Raw genomic sequence first — 7,565 nt, 5'->3', positions numbered from 1 at the left:
CCACTGTATCAGGCAGAAAAATGCTAGCAGGCTCCAGAAAAAAATCTGGCATATATGCACATTTAATCACCTGCACAGTGTGTATAGAAACACGTACCCTATAGGCTGAACCTGCATTGAGTAGTTGCACTGATGCCTGTGTACTCATTTTAAAGGTTGTGTCTATAACCTTAATCTTGAGCGTTTGTGCTTTACACAAAACTTCAGCACCATATACATGTAGGAAATCTACCCCTAAGAGTATCATCTTGAAAGGGACCAACACATATCTGGTGTGCATAGTCATAATCCTCAATTCTCAGATAAAGACTTACGAGATACTAGCAAGTCCTTCCTGCCCCCTCACCAGCTAATCCGATACTGGTGTCTCTTACTATTTCAGCCACGGACTCAGTGACTTATAAACTTCCCATGAGATAACAGTGATGTCAGCAGATGTATCAATAATGGCACTGATTTACTGGCTCCCCTATCTCAATAGAAACAGGCCATGCACTGAAGCTAAAACCTTGGCTCCCCAACTTTTCAGAGGGAATAATATGTGGCCTTGACATTTGGCATGTCAGAAAAGGTTACTCTATGAGCAAAATTTGAGAAATGCCTCTTATGCTTGGTCTCTTCATCAGCTTTTTTAAGACAACAGCACAGCTGGGAATCCAGAGTTGCTCTTACATTCACATTTCTGTTGTATTTGTCCCAATTTGTTAGTCCTACTGGCCCTCAGGGCTGAACATTTTTGTTGAGGTCTAAACTTTGGGCTGCAGACTCTTAGAGTCTCCAGGATAACTATTTTTCTGCTCCTCTGACTTATCTTGGCAATTACAGTCCTAGAGCTTACACCAGTGAGCAAAAGGTGAGTGAGAATTTCTCCACCCTTTACTGTCCAACTCTGAGGAAACAAACCTAACAGAACGTGGATGATGAACCCACTGCTCAGTGACTTAACTGAAAAGTCTTTACTCATTTTATTGACTTTGCCAAGGTATAAGGGGGATAACTAGATTTCTGCTCATCTGACTTATCTCAGCACTCGAAGTCCAAGAGCTTACACCAGTGAGCAGAGGGAGAGCAAGAATCTCTCTGCCCTTCATGGTACAACTCTGATGAAATGGGCCTAACAGCACATGGACAATGAATCACTGCTTGGTGACTTATCTAATAAGTTTTTACTTGTTTTATTGTCTCTGCCAGACTACAAGGGGGATTGTTGATTAACTGTTGCCCCGCCTCACTATCCCTGCCCCCCCCCCCCCTCCCAAGAGCAAATCTAACAATAACCTGTTCTTGAAATATTCAGGCAAGGTTATTCCACCAAATGCCCTCTGGACAATGTCCAAGACTCTATCCCCCTTTGTTCTATTGTTTTTTTCTGGCTTCTGGGCTATCAAGCTGAATTTCACCTGCAAGGCTGCCCTTAAGGAAGTTTTCCCAAACTTCTCCTTCATCCTGAGAATGAATTCCTGGAAACTTAATGTAACTTAACAGAGCAACCCTATGATGCATGATATCAAAGTACTTAAGTGCTGCCCCCTCCAATGTCAGACTAAGTGCAAAGAGATGATTGGTCACTCAACTGATGGTATTCAGCAATTGTGGAGAATTTTGAATAGAATGGTCCCCCCTCTTCATCCCCACTGTACTTCATCAACTTGATTTCAGCTGGAATATTCCAGCTCATGCTGCTTTGCACACCAGGAGGAATTAAATTCAGAAATTGGGTATCTGCAATAGACATTTAAGTGTGACCTAGAGGTACCCCAGGCCAACCTCCTGTTTCAGGAACAAATGACTGACCCCCCCCCCCCCCCCCCCCCCCCCAGTGCTGCTGACTGCCCTATGAACTCATCATAGTAGCCAGAGCAATCACTATCCAACTTACCTGCACTAGAATATACAGATGCAGTGAGTGTGATCAAGGGCATGCCCATTACCTAAGCAAAATGACCTGGAATGGATGGGCCCATGCTGGGATCTACTGGGACTCCCCCTATAAATGTGTCCCCCTGAAAATAATGGTACTCAGCAAATCCCACACCCAAACCTCTGTAGCCTACTTAGGAAAGTGACTGACCTTGAGTTGCAGCTACAAACCTGACCTCAGAATTATGAACAGAAACAGATCCAGGATTCAATACAATACTTACAGGCTGCTCTACAGGCATGCTATGCCCTGGTACTCCCCTGGCTACTAGTCACTACAGGCTGACTGTCAGTGAACTTGGTCTTTTGCAGTTTTATAACTGAATGAGACTTGTCTGAGACCTCAACATTCCTGCAAGCATTTGAGTGATCTTGCTTAACTGAGTCCTATATTTCTTTCTTGTCTTATCTTAATTCTCTCCATGCCAGAAGGCACACAAGGCCTGAACATCCCTCTTCCACTGGGGTCAGTCTGAGGCTGCATGGCGTTTCATGTTCCAAGACTTCCAGCCTGCATCATTCCACTTCACCTCCACCATCCGCCACCATGTTGTCTTGAGGTGGCTTTGCTTCCTTCTCCCCTCAGGCGTCCATTCAAGGGCCAAAACACAGTCTTCTGTTGGATCCTTCCTCAGTACATGGCCAATCCAATTCCATCTCCTCCTACTCACCTCACCACTGATGTTTTCTACTCCTGCCATTTCCAGAACTGTCTTGTTTGGGATATGCTGCTACCATCTGACCTTAAGAATCATTCTGAGGCACTTGGTCTGAAAGATGTCAATCCTCTTTTCCTATGTCTTGGTAAGCTTTCAAGTCTCACATCCATATAACAATACGTAGAGGACCAGGCCGTCAAAGAGGGAGACTGATCTTTCTACTGATGTCTGTGGCCTTCCAGATGTTGGCTAGCCTCCTGAAGGATGCGCTGGCCAACGCTATCCTCTATCCTCTTCCTGATGTCAGCAGTACCTCTGCCATTCATGATGAGCGCCAAGGTAAGTGAAGCTGTCCACCATATTTCTTTCCATGGAACCCATATTCTTTTCAACAAATCCCATTTGAGTCATATTGGTACATAATAAGCCAATATCTCCTCACAAGACCCCTACATCTTGAACAAGGCTATCTACCCCGCCGTTAACCACATCAAAGTCACCCTGAACTTGGGAAATATTTTCTTGAATTTGATTTATTTCCTCTTGAATGTGGTCAACAACCCCCTCCAGGAAAGTATGTCATTCCTGGATCAGAGATTAAAACTGCTGGAAACCGCACTCTCTCCAGACCCATCAAAATCAGCTATCAGTACCGACATGTCTCCACCCTCAAACTGGTTAACAATATACCCCCCCCCCCCCACCAAGGCACTGGTATGCTACACATACCTGAAGCAAACATCAAGCTTAAAGAGGGCAGGACTTTCCCCGGACTGTGCCCTCTTAGCCATTTCCCCCAAAGCTGAGTGACCCAGTCCATACTAGGCCTCAAAGTCCCCCTTCCCAAACAATAGGCAATGAAATCACATCCATCTCACCCACAAAAGGGCAAAATATAAATCTACACTGGGTAATCTGCTTAACTACAAACTAAAGTATAAACGTATGCACAAAAAACAAATACTGCTATCTTACATCTCGGAAATAAATCCAAGATGGAGACAGGCATTAACAGGTGCAGGCAAAGCATTTACCCCACTGTCAAACTGAAGTACCCTGCTCGCAGCACCATAAGCATTTTACTATAATAACAATATGCAGTGACGGTGGAAACAGAGTCAAATTAACACTATGGTAAAATAATCTGCGTCTTACAATGTATAGTACAGTACATAAAAATAATGCAGCTGACAGTAACACGTCTGTCCGTCAGCAGAAGAAAAGGAGAGAGAGGAGCTGTACACTTCACAGCAGGTATATATCAATGTACCTTGTATATGTAGGTTGCAGGGCAATTCATGCCTAGCACCTAATGTTATAATTAGGAATACAACTCACCTTATGTCTAGTAACCAAACCTTTACCGAACTCTCTAGCTGTTGAGTGGTCTAGTGCTTCTGATCGGCCTTGCTTCTCTACATCCTGTCAAATGAGAGTCGAGAGGTCAAAGTGTGACCCAGTTAAGATATTATCAGAGATGTTTCAGAATATGAAACAAATCTGAAAATGAATATAAAACAAATTTGATTCTGAAATATCTTGATTTGAAAACAAAAAATAACACATAAATAATTTCCAAATAATACATTGAGAATAAGTGTATTTTTCTCTGTGGTATATCTTTATGTTACCTATACTGTAGAATTAATTATTGCATAATTTCATGACTAGCACTAGTAGCTGCTTCCAAAATAACATTTTTGGCTCTTATTTTTACATGGCTGAAATACACTTTCTCACTATTGACACAGCGCTAGCGAGCTTCATGAAATATACCTACGTGACAAATCTGCGTGATTTACACACCAATAACTCACACAAAACTTGAAAACATTTAAACAATAAAATGCTTTCTTTGGTTGTTAGTGCGGGAATTAATGTTGCAGCTGTTGCAGAAAAAATACATAACCCGCATAAGCTGGTTATGTAAATTTTTTTCTGCAATAGCTGCGATGTTAATTCCCATACACAAAAAAGACATTTTATTGTTCATATTTATATCTGTAGATATAACATTTAAAGTAGAATTAAATATGATAAATATTGTAGATGTGTATGTCATTGTATGCATAATTGAAGAGCCGTTGCTCAAGAAATCTATGCATGTGGCTTGCTTAGTGGCATTTACGGACTGATAAACAGCATTTCATAACAAATAAAGGAAATAATATTCGGTGGATGTACAAGTAAATATTCCTTAATTAAATACGTTGATTAAAATTATTCTTTTTTAAATTTAAATACACCGCAATCAGCAATTCTAATCATTTAAAATATCTTTTTCCCAGAGAATTTCATTAAAAACTATAGTTTATTCCTTTTGCTCAACATTTCATATATATACTTCTGAATGTGTTATACTAGCAGAGTAGCTTGTACTGCACCAGTGTAAGAAATGAAATGCACTTACGGCAGAAGTTGCATTCACAGTGTCATGAACGCAACTGGCGAGTGCAGGTTCATAGTGGGAGGAAACAGAGAGTAATCACCATATATGCAAATATTTAGTCATAAACCAGACAGGAATCCCTCCTTAACAGAGAATGTGGAAAGGTTGTTTTGCAAAGGTATTGAAATTTTATTAAATGAATTCGAAAGAGCAATATAAATTGATCCAGTGTAAGAGATGGAGTTCATGCCTTACCATTTCGTTACTTTTGGGTTGGTCAAAGTCTATCCTTCTCTTGGTATTCTTGCTGGCAGGTGATGCACTCTTCTTAACCTAAGGTCCTAAGGGTAGTGGGGTACAGCTGTCATCATTTCTGTAAAACAGAGCTATAAGATCAAAAAAAGATAAAAGAGGTCCCAATATTAATGTAGATGTTATGTGTGGACAAGCTTCAGAAATTGAGGTCAGTACAAAGAAGTGAGTTCATTTTTTAGTGTCTTACCCTGTCTACCATGTTTGGCTGCAGTTGATTCCCCTTTCTGGACTCTTCTTGATGAGAGATGTTCTTCTCTACAATAAGATCAAGACTTGTGTAACTTTTATTCTACTATCAAAGAGAGTCAACTGAGAGGTCAAATGAGTGCAATCGAGGTCAAATGAGTGCAATCAAGAGGTCAAATGAGTGCAATCGAGGTCAAATGAGTGCAATCAAGAGGTCAAATGAGTGTTTCCTTTGATTAAGAAGAAATGGAACACAAAATGAAAAGTTCACCTTCTTACTATTTTTTAAAATGTTGGTCCACTGGCATTGTGTATACCCTGTATCCTAATTCTCACAATTATCTGCTCTTCCTTGTTTGGTTGGCCATCCCTCCCGAGAGCCCCTGTCACAGATAGAAACTCAGACACATTGCAAGATTAGTACAGTTCAAAATAACGGACAAAAAATGACAAGAAAATTCCTATGAAAGGATTATTACAAAAAATCATATGAAGATTACATTTAAGTGAATGGATGAAAAACATTTATAAAAGGAATGTGTAATTAAAGAAACTTACACAAAATAAACGTTGAATTCATCATTTCACAATATAGGGTATTAACTGAATCAAATGAAACACTCATCAAAGTCTGCAGCTCCTGATGGACTGGATAGTCTCGTCACCTGACAAATACTAGAAAACAGTTTTTTAATCACCCCACCCCCTCCCAATCCTATATTTTAAGTGCTCTCACATGGCGCAGTGGTTAGAGTTGTGAACAATTAAGAATTTTGATTCATGACACTTTAAGTGAAATATGGGGATTTAAATTTTGACTTTAAAAGGTCATGATTGTAAATCAATTCCAACCTTTTTGCATAATTTGAAAACCGCAAGATTTCGAAGATATCTTTAGAGAACCATTGGACATAGAATAGGAGAAAACTAAATGACCTCTGACTTTCGATCAGTTAACATTAATAATATTAAATTTAAAAGGGAAAAAGGTAGATCTTTATGATGAAGATAATTAATGAAGCATATCATATGACTCATGCATTTTAATTTGAAAACAAGATGTGTTTGTGAAATACTATGCACCTGGCAGCAACAAAGTTTGAAAAAGCTACTTTTAGCATATAGGTCACAGTCAAGGTCAAAAGGTCATTGACCTTGATGTCATTTGAAAGAGCTTAATTAGTGGAGTATGCATACCAAATATGAAGTCTCTGTCTCTTATGGTTCAAAAGTTACGGTGAAGGTTCAAAAAGGCTATTTTTAGCATATAGGTCACAGTCAAGGTTGCAAAGTCATTGAACTTGGTGTCATGTGAAAGAGCTTAATTTGTGGAGTATGCATACCAAATATGAAGTCACTATCTCCTATGGTTCAAAAGTTATGACAAAGGTTCGAAAAAGCTATTTTTAGCATATAGGTCACAGTCAAGGTCACAAGGTCATTGACCTTGGTGTCATTTGAAAGAGCTTAATTAATGGAGTAAGCATACCAAATATGAAGTCTCTATCTCTCATGGTTCAAACGTTATGGCGAAGGTTAAAGTTGACAACAGACAAACAGATAAACAGACAAACAGACAGACAGGACAAAAACAATGTGCGCCCCCGATCTATCGATCTGGGCACATAAAAAAATCCTTATTTATAATCTAATCTGATGTCAGGTCTGTACGTTAACCATGATGTTGTATCGTCAAGATATATGTTTTTTCAGTCTTTCAGTCACTGTGTAAAGAGCACACTGCTGCATATAATTATATACATTACATAAACACATACAAACATAACTCAAATATTACCCACACATGAATGTACACCTGTCATACACATATACACATGCACCTATTCATAACCACACACATTATACTACATACAACAAGCATAACCCACCATATTTTTTTTTTTTGTATTTTTTTTTTTTTTTTGTATTTTTTTTTTTTTTATTTTTTTTTTATTTTATTTTTTTTTTTTTTGTATTTTTTTGTATTTTTTTTTTTTTTTTTGTTTTGTACAATGAAGACTTTTAGAAGTCTCTGACTGTGGCTTAAGCTCTACTGGTTTAATGAAGGAAGCTAGAGGAAAGTACTTTATTGGGCT

At 39.0% G+C, this 7,565-nt stretch overlaps 1 long non-coding RNA gene across 1 annotated transcript; it reads right to left on the bottom strand.

The window, feature by feature from the left end:
* Window positions 1-3,605: 3,605 nt before the first annotated feature.
* LOC133186144 (uncharacterized) lies at window positions 3,606-7,362 on the bottom strand. The gene is made up of 5 exons (XR_009721007.1): window positions 6,028-7,362; window positions 5,741-5,852; window positions 5,471-5,538; window positions 5,224-5,341; window positions 3,606-4,001 (listed from the first exon to the last, which is right to left on the bottom strand). It is a non-coding gene; the product is annotated as an uncharacterized LOC133186144 (long non-coding RNA).
* Window positions 7,363-7,565: the final 203 nt, after the last annotated feature.

This window comes from Saccostrea echinata, unplaced genomic scaffold, assembly GCF_033153115.1.
Source record: "Saccostrea echinata isolate AGI-Se365-2 ecotype Australia unplaced genomic scaffold, CSIRO_AGI_Sech_v1 ptg000012l, whole genome shotgun sequence".
Taxonomy (NCBI): domain Eukaryota; kingdom Metazoa; phylum Mollusca; class Bivalvia; order Ostreida; family Ostreidae; genus Saccostrea; species Saccostrea echinata.
Note: the sequence above shows the minus strand (reverse complement) of the source record. Positions and strands in the feature narration are given on the sequence as shown.